An 18610-nucleotide genomic window follows, 5' to 3' on the forward strand; every position below is an offset into this window, starting at 1 on the left:
GTAGTGCGAGCCAACGACTGTTTATTTATTAAAGATAAACATTTACCCTACTTTCATTTGACAAATAAATATCTAGAAAATACTATATGTTCAATACAGTATTCTGTCTTTGTAAATTCTTATATCTTCATTTTGTATTACATCTTTTATTATTTAATAGAAATCTTTATCACTGAATGAATAATATACAGATGAATACCCGATGTGCAAGTTGCATTCATGTTCACTTGACCTTTATGTAAGATTATTATATCAACAACTGATTGTCTTATAATTCTGTCCATAGTATTATTAAATTATACCACCAGATTATATAAAAGAAGATATCACAACTAAGCATAATAAATAAATTCACTCGCACTACAGCGAGTTATTTTACTCGAGTTATTTGTAGGACGCTATCACTTGTCTTGTAGAGGACTAATATAATCTCAAGTAATGCTCTATTACAGAGGCCCTCATATATATTACTATATAATCCTCAATTACATAGGCTTTTAAAACTTACAACCTAACCCTACTAAGCAATAACATAATTCTACTTGAAGGTTATAATAAGATTTTTCTATTTGAACTATAATAAAGGTTTACAATCACTTATAAAAACAAGATGATTATTATTCATTTTAGCGGATTACTGTTTGTTTAGCGAAAAAAAAAAATAATAAAAAATAGTAAAATTAATTTGATCACATACTTTTTTGACATTTTTTTTTTTTCGATATAGCAACACTATAAAATAAAATTGAATAATGTATGATATAATAATATAACATTTTTCTACATTTTTCCTGTAAATTGCTATACAAGGAACGGCTAATAGTGAGTAGGCCGTAGGTACCAAATAAGACAACGTATGATTGACAATTTAATCTACTTACTGTTAATTAACCTAGTACAATTACTTCAAACTAAACTATTCGTTAAATATAAATTGAACATAAAAAAATATATAAAAATTTACTAATACAATATCAACTAAGTTTACTTGAATACTTCTTATTGCTACATGTTTTATAATTATTAATGTGGGTATACGTTAAAACGACATTATTACATTTTTTAACAATTTGTATGAATGTGTGAAGTAAAGAGCATAGGTTGTTCCACTTAGTTGTTTTATGATTATGAATTTAAATTACTAAAATCATTATTTAGTTTTATCTTTATTATTTGCAATAGAGTGAACGAGTGTGTATAGGCGTAGTTTGGATAAAAAAAATGTGTTACTAGGAGCATTGGCTAGATTTTAAATTCATAAGTTCTTGGTAGTACCGTCTTATTTTATATTTAAAGTTCTTGGGTGTGATAGAGTATATAAAGAGATTGATAATTGGTAGATGAGTTTCTATACAATATATTTTGATGTCGTCTTTCCGTACGAATTGACGTATTCTGGTAGCAATAATTTTAAATTAATCATGCTGCACGTTGTTATATTGCCTATTTTATTTTTATTTTGTTTGAAATTTTCATTAAAGTATTGCTCCATTATTATGGCATATACAGGTTTTTCATGATAGGTAAAATTTCGGTGAGAGAAAATATTTGTTTGTTCTCACTAATAATCGTTTGTTTTTATTTATGTGGAATTCTTTCCTTTGAGATTCGGAACTGTTAGTTATATATTTGGTTCAAGTTTGATTTGAATGTTCTTCCATAACTTGATAGTCCGTAAAATCTTATGGATCTTATCTGTGCAATAACAAAAGTATTTTATATGGAGTTTTAAATTTTATTAAGTTGAATTTTGCTAGAATCGCTCTTAGTTTTGAACTAACTTGGTTTATATGCGGTTTCTAGTTGAATCTACTATCAATAACAAGCCCAAACTACTAGGTTTTTACTTTGGGATTTTCTACTAGGTCACTTTCACTACAGTCACAAGCGAACGGCATAATAGTCTTTTTATATATAGCAGTCATGGCAGTTTATCATTCTTGGATTGTAGGGACTTCGGTTTTGAGTGGTGGTTATATATACATCAGTTTATTTTTGCTAACGTTCAAGACCAACCGACATGATGGGACCATTTAAGAAGATTGTTAAAGTAAGATTGGAATTCAACCAAGACTTCCTTAATGTTACGTCCGGCAGAAATGAGACAGGTGTCGGCAGCAAACTGATATATATTTCAGTTGTTGTAATTGCTTTAGAAATACTGTTGACATGGGTAATGTAATGAAGGGGACCCAGAACCGAGCCTTGAGGTGTACCTTTGGTTATTTCGATGAATTTGCTATGAGTATCACTAATTTTTGCTGAGCTCTTTCTGTCACGTAGGCAGTTTTTACACCATGTTAACAACTTACCTTTGATTCTTCTATCATGCAGTGATTGTAGAAGTTTATCGTGCTTTTAAGTATGAAATACCTTACTTCTTCTTCTTCTTCCTGGCAATTATCCCAGCATTAGCCAGGGTCTGCCTTCCTGCTCAAACTCCTCCACTTTGCACGGTCTTTAGCATCCGCGGTGGTAAGTCCATTGGCTCTCATATCCTGCTTCACGGTGTCCAGCCATCGCTTTCTTGGGCGTCCTGGGGGTCTTGCTCCAGGGACCGACATGTCAAGGCAAATTTTTCCGACGTAATTCTCAGGCCGGCGTGCAACGTGGCCATACCATCTCAGGCGACTCTCTTGAAGCTTATCCGCTACGTCACGGACTCCAAGACTACCTCGGATAAATGTGTTACGTATACGGTCAGCCCGCGTTACGCCACACATCCACCTCAGCATCTTCATCTCCGTGACGTGAAGCTCCTGAGTGTGCCTGGACAGTGTTGGCCAACATTCGCTTCCATATAAGAGAACCGGTCGGATTATGCTCTTGTATATTAGTCCCTTGAGCTTGGGCGGTATTCTGCGATCGCAGACCACACCTGTGACCTCACGCCATTTCGCCCAAGCAGCGTTGATCCGGGCTTGGACATCGTGATCGATGCCTCCGGACTCATGCAGAATAGATCCTGAACCTGAACTTTTCCGACTTAACGGCTGGTTCAGGACCTATATGGATAGTGCAAGAGTTCGGGCTTCCGCAAGCCATGTACTCGGTCTTCATCACATTTAGTTTAAGACCTCCGTTCTCAAGCGTACCCTTCCAGAGGTTCACTCTTCGCTCTAGCGTCAACCTGCTCTCATCAATGAGCGCTATGTCATCGGCATACATCATGAGCCATGGAGGCTGGTCCTGGATGTTAGCCGAGACAGTGTCCAGCACTACATTGAACAAGAAGGGGCTAAGAGCCGAGCCTTGGTGAACCCCTACTGAGATCGGAAAGGGTTTTGTATCGCCAACAGCAGTCCTAAACATTGAAACGGAATCGCGGTACATGTCTCTGATGATGTCAATATAGGCCTCAGGGAGCCCTTTGAATCGCAATGCCCACCAGATACATTGACGAGGCACGCAGTCAAAGGCTTTTTGCAGATCTAGGAATGCGACATGCAGAGCTCTCCTTTTTTCCCTGTATGCCTCCATCAGAGTTCTGATGGCAAAGATGGCGTCCAAGGTGCCCGATCCTGGCTGAAATCCATATTGACATTCCGAGACAGTACACTCTCGGCGGAGCCTGAGGTCGATCATACGCTCAAAGAGCTTCATGGTGTGACTCATGATCCTAACGCCCCTATAACTACCACAATCTTGAACACTGCCCCTGCCTTAGTATATAGGGGTAATGTAACTATAACGCCACTGATGTGGCATAGTCCCAGTGTTCAAGACGCGGTTAAAAAGGTCCGTCAGTATGAGCACACCAAGAGAGCCCAATGATTTCCACGCTTCGATCGGAATATCGTCAGGTCCCACCGCTTTCCGATTCTTCATGCGTCGAAGACAATTCCGAGTTTCGTCAGGTGTTATCGGGGCAATAAGTCCAAGATTAGGAGGTATTTCGGTTGGAAGACTGCACGGGTGCTGAGTATTTAGCAACTCCTTGAAGTAGCATCTCCATCTCTCCTTCACAGAGGCATGATTACACAGCAACGTGCCTTGGGAATCTTTGACGCTAAGACATTTTGCGATATCTTGCGTCGCCTTATCCCGAGCTCGTGCCAACTTGTAAATGAGCTTCTGCCCCTCCGCAGTTTCAAGTGTATCATATAATGGTGATAACCTATCACTGCGGGCTCTGGCAACAGCCCTTTTACTGGCACGTTTCGCTGCTATGTACTCTAGTCTGTCTTCAGGAGAGTTTGATTGCTGCCACTTCTTAAAGGCAGTCTTCTTTTCACGAATCACCTCCTGCACTTCGTCATTCCACCACCATGTCTCCTTGTCAATGACCCGTCCCCCCCCTAGAAAGGCCTAGAACTCGTTTACCTGCTGTGATAATTGCTGACTGGGCTCGATCCCAAACTTCCTGAGCAGTTTCGGTATTAGTCGACAGATTTTGACTCTCAACCTCTGCCCGAAAGCTGGTCTGCATCGTTCCATTCAGCAACCACCACCTGATGCGAGGCTTACGTTTCTCGGCCACTTTCTTTTTCGGGGTAACGACATAGTCCATGACAAGAAGTCGATGTTGGGCCGTCAGGCTTTCACCAGGAATGACTTTACAGTTAGTCACCTTGCCGATATGACGCCGTCTGGTCAGCAGATAATCGATTTGGGTTGAGTGGGACCCGCTCTTATACGTGATAAGGTGCTGTGGAGTCTTTTGGAAGAACGTGTTCACGACGGCTAAGTCAGACGCAATACAGGTTCTGAGAATATTTTCTCCCTCTGCATTGCGGCGACCATAACCAAAACCACCGTGTACACGGTCAAACGTTTCCGCAGCCCTACCTACGTGGCCATTTAAGTCCCCCCCAACTATGATTACTTCAGCAGCTGGTATAGCACGTAGAAACTCTTCAAATTGCTCCCAGAATGACTCTTTTTCGGACCCGCTACATCCAGCCTGAGGAGTATAAGCACTGATCAAGTTAGTAATCTCTCCCTCGATCAGTACCCGCACCCGCATCAGGCGGTCGCAGCGACGATCAACTTCAAGAAGACCATTCCGAAGCTCTTCAGATAGCACTACCGCTACACCAGCTTTACCTGAAGGCGACCCAGTGTATATCAGCCGGTAACCCTTTCCGATGTTCCGAGACTTATTGCCCTTCCAGCGAGTTTCCTGGAGGAATGCACACTGGGCCCGACGTCTCATGAGTACATCTGCGAGTTCTCTGCATCGTCCGGTTAGAGAGCCAATATTCCACGTTGCAAAGCGGAGTTTCCTTTGGGGTACTAACGTCTTTAGCCGTGCCCGTACTTGACACGGTAGCCCTTGCCCACTTATCGCAGGTGTAGGGCGATGTGCCTGCGCGTCGTTTATCGGCGACGCCCTAGCCGTACCCAGTCCATAAACTTTTACAACCATAAGAGTGGCGGGAGTGGTTTTAACGGAGCGACTGCCGTCTGACCTCCAAAACCCCGTTTTACGGGTAAAACCAGGAAAGGAAAAGATAGAGAAGGGGGGAAAGAGGTTAGGAAGGGGAATGAGGGGAGGTACAGGACACCACCTTCATGGACTGAGGATAGAGGTATGAAAGTGGTGGCTCGAGGATCCGGGGTCGCGTACCCGTATGCCCAAGGCTAAATATCGGAAAAATACTAAGTAGGACAACCTCTGGATAAGAAATACCTTACTGTAGTCTACAAATAGTATAAGGACGTGCTCTTTATTGTATTAATGATTATAAATGCTCTCCGTTAAGACTGAAAGCAGTTGCGAAGTAATTTCACGAGGCTGAATTAAAAACTGATTAGTAGCAATTATGTTATTCTTTTCATAAAAGTCGTATACCTACTAACAAACATGCTTTTCTGCAATTTTATCGATAGTGGGCAATATAGTTACAGGTCTGTAGTTCGCATAGTCTTCTCGACTTCCCTTTTTATGAACTGACTTAATAATTCGATTTTTTAATGGTGATGGATATTTTGCATTAATTATAAGTTAGTATTAATCAACAAAACTAAAACCGAGCTAATGTTTTTACATATGTTTTTAACGTCGATAGCTTTAAGTCCATTTATGCCAGGCGACTTATTACTGCTCGAGGATTTAATTATTTTTCCACAGAATTAGAATCCGCTTGTTTGTATCGCACTGTTACATTGGATTCCGAACCATACAATGACTTATCGAGTAGCGGTCTAGAGCCCTTAGGCGTTATTATTTATTTATTTCTCGGACGTTATTTTTAAAATAACTAGCCATGTTATTGACAATGTCTTTAAGAGCTCTGCTTTCGCTTTCGATAGCAGTGCGTACAACTTCATCAATAGAAGATTTTAATCTACCTGTAATGTGGCTTAAAATTTGTCACAGATGACTGTATTTATTTTTGATATGTGTTTTGATGTTTGTATTAATCGTTTTTTGAATAGTTTTGTTTGCGTAATCACGTGCCTTGTTGTAATTAAGTTTAATATTTGTTTCTATCATTTTTAAAAATGTTGAAAAAGCTTATACAGATATTTAAAAGCTGCAATAACTTTATTATTAACCCAATTATTATTAAAGCGCTTTACATTATAATGAAGTTTTAAAGTTGCTCAGTTTTTTTTTTTTTGGCACACTCTGCACATTTATTTTGTATGAAATCAACGTTTATTCAGACATGACAAATGGTCTATTGGTTTCTAATCTATAAAATTTAAGTACTCTAACACTTTTTTTTTAAAAATCATTTTGTATTTTGGAGCAACCTGTATGTGTCATCGAACGTCTAAACATTCAAGCATTACTGTCCGATGATCGGCTAGTGCAGTGCCGATGGCCGCTGTGTAAAGGTCTTGTGTGCCAGATCTAGCGTACCTATATGTGATTGATGCATGATTTTTTCAGTTTTGCCATTGCACATTTCGATTCTGGTATGTCTTCGTCATAGGGTGTTCACAGTAAACAACTGCTTTAAATTTTGATCATATCAAAGAAATGGTGGTAAAATTTATTTATTGACGAGTTAAATCAACTGCAAGCATTGTCATTTTTACATTATTAGTGATTGCATCAGTGATAAGCGAAATTAATAAATTTATACATTATAAAGTAAATTATATATTAATATAATGACGTTAATTTGTAACTGATAACTGAGACTGACAAAAGAGTTTCAACAACAATGGAAGCGTCTCTTTCTGTACAATGGATTTAATTATATTTCGATTTTAGTTCCATAACTGTTAATAACTTAATGCCTCCTCTACACTACTCGCGGAGTTGAACGAAGTTAGACGAATAGGATAGTGTAGAGATGCACTTCGGCTTACCTCGTCAAACTTTACTTCTACTAGAATTAATTAGTACGTACAAAAATTGTTTAAACAATTCATTATTAATATATACCTCCATGTGCTATATAAAGCAAAATAAACATTTATATATAAATATAAAAATATGTAGATAATGAAGATCTTGAAAATATTAAAAACTAAAACGTAAATACTTTAGTTTTATGCTATGGTATTTAAAAATAATTAAATGAGAATGCTTCTTTTTATTCCTTAAACTACTATGTCATTAGTGTACACAAAGAGGTATAGGCTAATTTCGACATTTTTTAATAATTTTAGTTCCCATTCGAAGATACGTAATCAGTAACAGACAATTACTACAATTAACTTATGATAAAGTAAGTTATGTGGCATTCAGAGACTTCACCTAACTCCAGATTTAATTTTATTTTCAAACTTAATCTCTTGAAGGTCGCAATTTAGTGACAAAAGTAAATTAATTATTATTTTGAATATTATAAATTTAAAATAATTGCTATTATAAATAGTACAGGAGGTCAATTTTTTTAAAACAATATTTAAGACATTTCTTTGGTTCAAGTAAATAGGCATGTTCCGAGATCCGTTAGACTTTTATTCCAGCTTGACATTGTAGGTAGTTCCAATCCAAAACGTAGCTTCACTCGCCCGCCGCGTTAAATGCTACAGATGCTGTAACTGAAAATGTAGTCTGTTTGAATTAAACTATAATTACCGACGACGTAAGTTGGTTAAAATTTACTAACATGAGTCGCCGCGGAATTGATTAAGGCATTATGGAATATTATTTGGATAAACACAAACATTCATATTATGTATATACATGAAATATCTAAAAAGGTCATTGCACTATTTAGTCATTCTGATATAGTCAAATGCAAGGTAATATACATCAAATATGTATCGTCAATTCGTTAATATGTTTGTGATATTGCCTGAACTAAATTTATATCGAGCTGAAATCCTCTGCCAAACTGATCTCCTGCATTTGGACACAATATACTAAAATTATATTCCGTGATATCGTAGAAGCTATGACTACAGATCGGTGTTTTGCTTAAAACAGCGAGCGTACTGGATAAGGTCTCCTTTATAGTTAGATACTGATTTTAAATCATAGACTAGATACTATAATTATTTTATATAATGTAACAAACGCTGCAATACGTTAATTTCTTGTAGTAGTTTGCAAGAGAATACATATTAACAGGTATAGATACGTAGAATGATGTCACGTAACCAAAATAATAGATATCTTATAATAAATTTGTTCACATTATAAATAAACGATATAAATATTTAGATACAGGATTTACATTTGCATATAACATTGTTTTTTAAGAAATAAAGTTGAGAGACGTCCATCATATATGGAAATAGCCAATAGTCCTTATTCAAGAAGTATTTAGAAAGAAAACGGAAAAAACAAGTCTAACTTTCCTCTTCAGTTAAAATGTTTGAAACGATATCAAATGGAATTCTTACTGGAGTCGTAAAACAAGATTTCAGACAAATTCCACTGTTTTTCCGAATTGTAAAATGTTATGAGGTAATACATGTTTTACTTTCTTCATATTTAATAAAAAATGTTAACCCAAAATCACACAGAAACTTAACGTCATATCAAAAATATCCCGTACTGTATATTATAAAACTGTTAATTTATATAGGACTAGCTGTTATTTGCGACTTTTTCCACAAATAAAACCCACTATGAGAGACGGGCCAACATTTTCTTGACCTTTTATTTGATTTTTCAAAGCCCTTTTTTAGATACTAACTTGGTGACAATGGAAGTAAGGAAGTACTACAACACAATGCCTCTTCGGTATAAACAAAGATGTATAAAAAACGAGCCTTAATCGAAGGAGTATCACCATAATTACAACACACTTGAATTAAGAACTTTATTTTTTTAAGTAACTTAAAAGAAGATAAAATATTTTTTGGGAGAGATTTGATTATAATTGATAAACCCCTTTTAGATACTAGACGGGATAAAGAAACAGGAAAATAAAATTACTTGCATTTTTGCAGTAGGTATCGCATATGCTTTAACATTCGTTTAGTAATAATCCGTTAATCTGAGGCTACGAAGAGACAATTCATTATTTTGTAAAATTCATGAGAAACCAGACAATCCAGCGTATCTGAAACTTTTCAAGTAATTATAATATTTCTTAAGTGAAGCCGTCACCGACATCGGGGAAGTTCTTTATAACGATTTGACGTCCAAGATAATAAAGGAGGACAAGCAACCAAACCGATCCAAAACAGGGCTGGATGTGGGCTACTCGCAATTTATAATGTATAACTTAAGAGTTAGTATACTTAGAGATAGGAAAAGAGTGACAGACAGTGATAGACTATCCATTTAAAGGAGTAGGTAATGAGTAGAATAGTCAGACTTTACAAATTGTTTGAAGATGATTCGTGTTTTTCACAGCTGGAAAATAAAAAATATTTATTTTTTAGTAGAACTGCATTGAGGTCGATGAATATTTCAAACGGAACGGTTGAAATTTAGCTGGAGCGTAGTCGTAAAGTTTCACTTCTGCTAGAGAATATATCCCAAAGTTCTCTCTTTGAAACTTTCTACAATTCAAGAATTTTTTATTTATTCTGTTTCAATCTTTTACAATTTAATCACAACACCCGCCTTTAGCATGTCGTCCGTATATTTGCAGATTGTTCTTCAATTTAAGTAGTCCTTATTACAAAATATATTTTAAAAAAGATTTTCTGCAAAAGTTGATTTGTTTTAGTTTGTTCCGTTGGCGCGTATATGTAATAAGAATTTAAATTTTAATTGAATAATGTTCAGTACTGAAATAAAAAAACATTCAAAACATCAGTCGCTATTAAATACGCATTAAAATCTCTTCAAAGCGACATAATAGTGTTTGATATTCGGTTTTCGATGCTTGTTTACAAAACATTAGAATTGACATCGATGAAACTAGAGAGTACCTACAGGCTATCAAATTTTAAAAATAAGCAAAATACGTGCAACAAAAGAAATAAAAACATCTCGGTTGTATTTTTTTTGAAGTTTCGAGGAATGAAAATAAATTATAAAATTACTTTAAAAATGCGATATAAAATTCAATGTAACTTATAACAGGCTCCAAGTAAATACTTAGTTATTTGAACAATTTGTGTTTAAACCAAATCATTTTCTATGTTTTATTATTCTTTCTGTACAAACGGACACTCACTACTCCAAGCAGTACCTACCTACCCACCTATTAAGCACAAAAGCGAAGTTTAAACTAAAACGGAGATGCTTAAATCCTAAGACTTGGAGTCGTCCAAGAAGAAAAGCACTCGGCTGGTTCGCTGCGGCTTGTCCTTAAAACCTGACGCTCCGACATTAATAGTACAAGAACGATCGAAACAAAACCTGAAAAGAACATAACTTACAACTGATTATTAAAAAAACTTCACTTATGTTGCTATTAACTGACGAATATAAACAATTCGGACGTCCAATACTATTAATACACGCGGCAACATTATATACTCATAGTAAGTACAGGTTATGTGACAAATAGATTATATATTGTGATAACATCACCTTTAGTACATGTAGTTCTTATAATGAATGAGAGAATACGTAGTATATATCGGCATGACTTCGAATGATGAAGCATCAATTCTTGAACCTGGCAAGACCTGCGACGGGTACGAGAAAATAACGAAAACTAACCAAGAGAGAACACTCTGCGCCAGGCAGGTGCAGGGCACGTACCGCCTGCCAGAATGGCCGTATCGGCACTATCAGCATTAATGACGGATGCAATATGAAAATAACTTGAGGCTGTCATCAATTATTATAAAAACTGATTGGTATTTATAGGTATTGTAAAAAGTAAAACGAAATCAAATACTGTTTTGAAGGAGACTAGAACTATGTTTGAATTTTGTTATAAATACGACGCACGACAGCAGAGTTCAGTGAGTGCGGACCATTGAAGAATGTGACTACGAAGAATCTTCGAGAAATACAAGGACATTTGGAAGACTTGAAGTTTCATTTTAAAATGTCATGGAAAAAGTGACATTAGTGACGTCACCGAGGCTGGCGTCTCTCTCTCTCTCTCTCTTTTTAAACAGCGAATTTGTATTAAATTCGATATATATATTTTGTGTTTTTTTTGAACAGATGTCATTATTTCAATATTATGTGCCAACAATGTTTAATAAAGTAATCGCCAACGTCCATACCACGTTGAATACACCGGTTCTCGTCCGATCACCGAAGTTAAGCAACGTCGGGCGCGGTCAGTACTTGGATGGGTGACCGCCTGGGAACACCGCGTGATGTTGGCTTTTTTACTTCTCTTTTTTTAACAACGAATTATATATACACAATACACGACAAATCCTGTTTACTCTCTCTTCTACATCTGACATTAATTAAGTACATAGTGTATATATATTAAGGGTTTTTATTACAATTCCCTTATTGCTCTGTCATTGCTATTTTCAAAATAATCGTCTTCTTATTAATCGACCACGGAAACTAGTAATATTTGAGTATAAAAAATGGATATCAGACATAATAATTATTTAACTATTGATTAACATTAAAATATATATAATCGTACTTTGAATCACCATAGAGTACTTTTAGAATTTAGGTCATCGCCTGCATAGAAGAAATGTAATTTACAGGCTACTTCCAGGTTTCTCTGTGTATATAATACTATGTGTCCAGAGAGCACATGTGACGATGTGACGATGTACGAGATAAAGGTTCATATTAAAGTAATCAACACGATGCAACCAATAGTTTGTATTGTAGTGAGATTGTTTATAAGGTATTATGTGGGCCGATCCCGGCGGCACTGCAATGCCGGGCCGACCCGTGACGGGAGTGGAGCGAGCCCCGAACATCCCGTCGGTTTACAAAAATCAGTTTAATATACTGGTCCCGACATGCGGGAACTTTCAGATATTAAGCTGAAAAGAACAGATACTACACTTTGATCTTAGCCAAAAGGCCGAGAAGCGATACTCACACATTGCCTACGACCGAGCGTCATTCAGAGAGCAGAAATTTTACTACCGCAATGTACACGAAGGCAACGGATTTCGTAGCGACATCTAGTTTCACTTTGTAAAGGACGCCGTCGATGTAGAGCCGTAACGTTATTAGTATTTTTCAATGGACACCTTTTTAACTAGGACTTTAATGAATATAAAAGGAGTAGTCACGCAGTTTAGTTCGACATACGATATTATTTTAATTCTAAAATACTCAACTTCTACTTATGTATATTTAAGGTTATTCTAGGAACCAGTTACCACAAAGATTATTATTATTTTTTAAACCTAACCTAACCTAATAAAAACTTCAAATCTAATGCAGAGCAATATTAATCACATTTAATATTTCGGATTTAAAAAACTTTTACAGATATTTTTTAAAATGTCAAATATATGAAATAGTAAAACTAAAAAAAAATACTCTCTTTACTACATGTTTTCTGTGTTTCATAGTTCGATGACGAGTGTGAGACTATCAATATTATTGAAATATAAAAAATTACCATGTAAACTCTACATTTTGTCTGGTCATAGGTGGTTCCAGATGATTTCAATCAACACATACATGTTAGTTATATTGTCATACTCTACATCTGTTGTCGCTACAGTCATCCACTAGATGTCTCTGTAAGTAAACTAGACGTATTCTGCATCGCGGTGATAACATTTTTCTCTCTTCGATGAGTACGTGCGTCAGACGCGGCTACGGTACTCTGGTTTCCCTTCAAAACGTATAAATCTTTCGCCTTTTACTAAAGATTTCCGTGGAGGGGAACACTCAAATGAGTCTAACTCTACTTTTTGAAGCCTCACCCTAGGTGAGGTTAATAATATCCTGTAACAATATACCTTACGGCCTACGTCTTTATTCTACTGCAGTTCGCTGCTGTAAACGGCTGCTTACGATGGTGTACCGGCTGAATGAGATTTATCAATTAGTAGAATGAGCATGAGGAACTATAGGCGGAACAAAAGAGATAGACTTCTTGAAGTAGTTTAATTTAAATGTGTTTAGTGAATAATGAGATGTTTTATATCCAGTTATATAAACAAGTTCTCATAGAAATAGCTGACAAGGACTACCGTGGATAAGTAACTATTCATTTATTAAGTAACAGTCACTCTGGAATGAAGTTCTTGTTTCTCGTGTATGTTCAATGATGTAGAATTTAAACCGAACAATGATTTCCATTGATAGGAATTTTATAATTATATAAACATAGTTTGATAATTTCACCAACCATTAGACATCGTAGAAGGTTTCATGGAGTAAGGCATACATTAAGTTCTATGGTAAGATTTTTTTTTAATAAAATTAGTTTAAAGTAGTTTCTGACTTTTCTTCGCCCTTCCGTTGGTAGCTAAAGTAACTTTCATAACTACGTAGTTTACTGTGTGTATTTAAAACCCTTTCACTTAACTATTGCTTTGCTATTATTTTAATGAAGGGGCAAGGCACAGTTATAGTCATTTAGTTAACATAATGGAAAACTTAAAATATCACGATATTTATGAATACGAGACATGACACCAATACTACGGAAATGGGTCGAAGTATTAGTTATGTGTATGGCGGTGGTGCCACAAATAAAAATCTCTGTGAATTTTTGGTTTCAAAGTTTTTGCTCTTCTAATTTCCATCTCGACCTTCAAAACAACTGTTGCGTTACATTCGTTAACCGGCGGAGTAGTAATGAAGAAATTTTAAATTTAAACCCCTGTGGTGAAAAGTGCATCATGAACCCTGGCGAACCAGCCACAGCCTACCCAAAGAGAAAATTGACTCAATAAAAGTTACTTATGATCTTTTGGTGGACTAATACCGGTGTTGATCACTACAGCTTTCTTAAATCTGGCCAGACGATTAGGGCAGAAGTACATCTTTTATTTCCTTACCTACGAAACAAACCGTTTATCCGTCGTCATTTTTCTTATTAGTGATATTGACATGACTTTACGTGGCATCCTTCTTCTCATCACAATATTTAAAAAAATACGCATGTTGAAGATAAAGTACGAAATCTGAGAATAACAGTTGACTATTAGTTAACAATTACTATCGATAGATACCAGAATGATTGGTTTTATATTTTAATGTTTCTTTATATAAATTACTAGTTGTTATCCGCGACTCCGTCTGCGTAAGAAAAACAATAAGAAACAATGAAAAAACTTAAGCTCCGTATGCACCCTGCCTCCCACTCGAGCGTTATAATTTCGGGATGGGGATACCTGATCTTGATAAAAAGTACCCTGATGTACGCCTTATTAGATCAGCTACCTGCGAATAAAAGTCCCGTAAAAATTGGTCCAGCCATTTCGGAGATTAGCCGGAACAAACAGACAGATTGACAAAATTGTAAAAAATGTTATTTTTTTTGTATGTACCGTATACATATTCATATACATGTAGTAAAAAACGATTATTTCAATATTACAAACAGACACGTCAATTTTATTTATTTGTATTGATAAATACCAAGGAGTGCTCTTGAAAGAGTTTGCTATTAGAAATTTGGTATGGTAAGATTTTAGCGGATCTATGTAAAGGTGGTATTATATAGTTTACTTTATATTAACAGAGAGTGCTTTACCAACTACACCGAACAGAAAGCTACCCTCTATGACACAGTGGAAGTGATATTGACAGGTGCAACGAGCCAGCGATCTGCATTCAAATAGGTCGACTGGCAACCTCAGATACGAGACATTATTAAAAAAAAAAAGATTTAGATTTGCTTGTCTGTTCCTCTCAAACAATAACAATAAAATTATATACTTATGTAATGAGGTATCTAATAATGTACTAAACACATTTAAATTAAACTACTTCAACAAGTCTATCTCTTTTGTTCCGCCTATAGTTCCTCATGCTCATTCTACTAATTGATAAATCTCATTCAGCCGGTACACCATCGTAAGCAGCCGTTTACAGCAGCGAACTGCAGTAGAATAAAGACGTAGGCCGTAAGGTATATTGTTACAGGATATTATTAACCTCACCTAGGGTGAGGCTTCAAAAAGTAGAGTTAGACTCATTTGAGTGTTCCCCTCCACGGAAATCTTTAGTAAAAGGCGAAAGATTTATACGTTTTGAAGGGAAACCAGAGTACCGTAACCGCGTCTGACGCGCGTAGTCATCGAAGAAAGAAAACTTTTATCACCGCGATGCAGAATACATCTAGTTTACTTACAGAGACATCTAGTGGATGACTGTAGCGACAACAGATGTAGAGTATGACAATATAACTAACATGTATGTGTTGATTGAAATCATCTGGAACCACCTATGACCAGACAAAATGTAGAGTTTACATGGTAATTTTTTATATTTCAATAATATTGATAGTCTCACACTCGTCATCGAACTATGAAACACAGAAAACATGTAGTAAAGAGAGTATTTTTTTTAGTTTTACTATTTCATATATTTGACATTTAAAAAAATATCTGTAAAAGTTTTTTAAATCCGAAATATTGTGATTAATATTGCTCTGCATTACATTTGAAGTTTTTATTAGGTTAGGTTAGGTTTAAAAAATAATAATAATCTTTGTGGTAACTGGTTCCTAGAATAACCTTAAATATACATAAGTAGAAGTTGAGTATTTTAAAATTAAAATAATATCGTATGTCGAACTAAACTGCGTGACTACTCCTTTCATATTCATTAAAGTCCTAGTTAAAAAGTTGTCCATTGAAAAATACTAATAACGTTAGGGCTCTACATCGGCGGCGTCCTTTACAAAGTGCCACTAGATGTCGCTACGAAATCCGTTGCCTTCGTGTACATTGCGGTAGTAAAATTTCTGCTCTCTGAATGACGCTCGGTCGTAGTCTGGTTCAGGGCATCGCTTCTCGGCCTTTTGGCTAAGATCAAAGTGTAGTATCTGTTCTTTTCAGCTTAATATCTGAAAGTTCCCGCATGTCGGGACCAGTATATTAAACTGATTTTTGTAAACCGACGGGATGTTCGGGGCTCGCTCCACTCCCGTCACGGGTCGGCCCGGCATTGCAGTGCCGCCGGGATCGGCCCACATAATACCTTATTGTCATTCTCTCTTATAATACATAATACAAAAGCTATTGGTTGCATCATGTTGAATACTTTAATATGAACCTTTATCTCGTACATCGTCACATCGTCACATGTGCTTTCTGGACACATAGTATTATATACACAGAGAAGAAACCTGGAAGTAGCCTGTAAATTACATTTCCTCTATGCAGGTGAGGACCTAAATTCTAAAAGTACTCTATGGTGATTCAAAGTACGATTATATATTTTAATGTTAATCAATAGTTAAATAATTATTATGTCTGATATCCATTTTTTAAACTCCAATATTACTACTTTCCGTGGTCGATTAATGAGAAGACGATTATTTTGAAAATAGCAATGAAAGAGAAATAAGGGAATTAAAAAAGAAAAAAAACACTAATTATAATATGTATGTACATATATATCATAATCATCATCAGCCTATAGGAGCCCACTGCTGAGCAAAGCCCTCTTCTCACACGTAGAAGGTTAGAGCATTAATCACCACGCTTGCTCAAGACGGGTTGGCGATTTCAATCTTATAATTCGAAATTATAAGATATATATACTAGGTACTTAATTAATATTAGATGTAGAAAAAGAGAGTGAACAGGATTTGTTCGGTATTGTGTATATATAATTCGTTTATAAAAAAAGAGAAGTAAAAAAGCCAACATCACGCGGTGTTCCCAGGCGGTCACCCATCCAAGTACTGACCGCGCCCGACGTTGCTTAACTTCGGTGATCGGACGAGAACCGGTATATTCAACGTGGTATGGACGTTGGCAACCAATTTATTGAAAATTTGTAACATATTAATTTTTACCACCTATGTAAACATGATTTTATTACACTTAGTTTTATCCGTGACTTTATCTTTGCAGTACTGTTATTATTTATTATAATAACTTTTGATAAAAGCCTTCTAAAATAATAACACAATATTTTATTCTAAATCACTGGTTATTGTAAAGTTACACAAAATAATGTATAAATTAAACTAAACAATTATACTTACAAACACAAAAAGTAATAATTGATAATAATTCCTTTCAAATATATTAAAATTTACAAATTATTAGTTAAACTAATAAAATTGAATTAGTAAACTTTTAAATTTACCCTTAATTAGGTGGACTCGAAATATTTTCTTTATAAGTTATTGAGGCTTTAAAGGATATATTGTAATGGTGCGTATTATTATCATTACTTTAAATTTTTCCCATATATATTCATAAGTATCTAATATATTAAACCAGTTTCTAATTTCTCCTTGCAACTCTTATAGTGCAAAAAAACGGGTTTAGGTTCGTCTTTCCAATTGTACATTTTTATCAAATTTTTAACATTTAAATCAAGAATCACGAAATAAGGAACAAATCTTCCTTCATCTTAATATCTTGTTGTTTTTTTTTAATTAATGAAACCTTTAAAAGATAGGGAATAGTTATCACTTACTTGGACGTCTTAAAGTCTATTTTAAATCATTACTAATATCATAGATGTATGGATATAAGGTTTATATCTGAGGCACACATATAAATAAATAATATATAGGTATTGCTACTACAGCTACTATTTGATTATTTGTGACATTTTTCTTCCGTAATTTATGACATTGTCTTCTCATGAACATAATTATTGTGTATAACCTTCCAGTTAGCAAATTGGACTCAAACACACACGCAAAATTGGCGTTACATAAATTTTGAAATACGAAATTTTTTATTTGTAATTCTCGTAATATTTGATGTCAAAACAATTCCCAGTTAATAGTATACAAACATCCTGTTCCTGTAAACAGGTACACAATATACAATGAAGAAAATAAGAAAATTAAATGTTGGAGAGACATTCTAAGATACGATCAATATACAACATGGAGGAGTGAAAAAACATTTTTTATTTATAATTATGATATAAACTAAAATTAGTCCTTGTGTCTTTGACATTTCTTACACGATGCGATGGTAGGATGGGTCATTAGATGGATGAAATTTACTATGGATATAGATGGTACCATCAGAACGGTCTACAATTTATTTCAGTATGTGACATGGGACATGGCGTACACACCGTCCTATATAGAATTAAACAAATGATCGTTCGAAAACAGTCCCAACGTTTTTTTCGCCTAAATCTAAGTTGTGTCTTGAATATTAACCATTTTATTCATGTTATACTGGTAGGTCCCAAACAAATAGAAATTATATATATTTTTAAATAAACATCTACGTAATATTTTAC

The 18610-nt window shown here is 35.3% G+C and overlaps 6 non-coding genes across 6 annotated transcripts; 3 read left to right on the top strand and 3 right to left on the bottom strand.

Moving 5' to 3' along the window:
• Positions 1–11482: 11482 nt before the first annotated feature.
• LOC116773732 (5S ribosomal RNA) lies at positions 11483–11601 on the top strand. The gene has a single exon (XR_004353730.1). It is a non-coding gene; the product is annotated as a 5S ribosomal RNA (ribosomal RNA).
• A 493-nt stretch (positions 11602–12094) lies between these two features.
• On the bottom strand, positions 12095–12287 carry LOC116777142 (U2 spliceosomal RNA). The gene has a single exon (XR_004354011.2). It is a non-coding gene; the product is annotated as a U2 spliceosomal RNA (small nuclear RNA).
• A 742-nt stretch (positions 12288–13029) lies between these two features.
• Positions 13030–13146, top strand: LOC133318922 (U5 spliceosomal RNA). The gene has a single exon (XR_009752655.1). It is a non-coding gene; the product is annotated as a U5 spliceosomal RNA (small nuclear RNA).
• A 2171-nt stretch (positions 13147–15317) lies between these two features.
• LOC133318923 (U5 spliceosomal RNA) lies at positions 15318–15434 on the bottom strand. Its single transcript, XR_009752656.1, has one exon. It is a non-coding gene; the product is annotated as a U5 spliceosomal RNA (small nuclear RNA).
• Positions 15435–16171: 737 nt separating this feature from the next.
• On the top strand, positions 16172–16364 carry LOC133318916 (U2 spliceosomal RNA). Its single transcript, XR_009752649.1, has one exon. It is a non-coding gene; the product is annotated as a U2 spliceosomal RNA (small nuclear RNA).
• Positions 16365–17031: 667 nt separating this feature from the next.
• LOC133318908 (5S ribosomal RNA) lies at positions 17032–17150 on the bottom strand. Its single transcript, XR_009752641.1, has one exon. It is a non-coding gene; the product is annotated as a 5S ribosomal RNA (ribosomal RNA).
• Positions 17151–18610: the final 1460 nt, after the last annotated feature.

The sequence above is a fragment of the Danaus plexippus genome, chromosome 8, assembly GCF_018135715.1.
Source record: "Danaus plexippus chromosome 8, MEX_DaPlex, whole genome shotgun sequence".
In the NCBI taxonomy this organism is placed as follows: Eukaryota; Metazoa; Arthropoda; class Insecta; order Lepidoptera; family Nymphalidae; genus Danaus; species Danaus plexippus.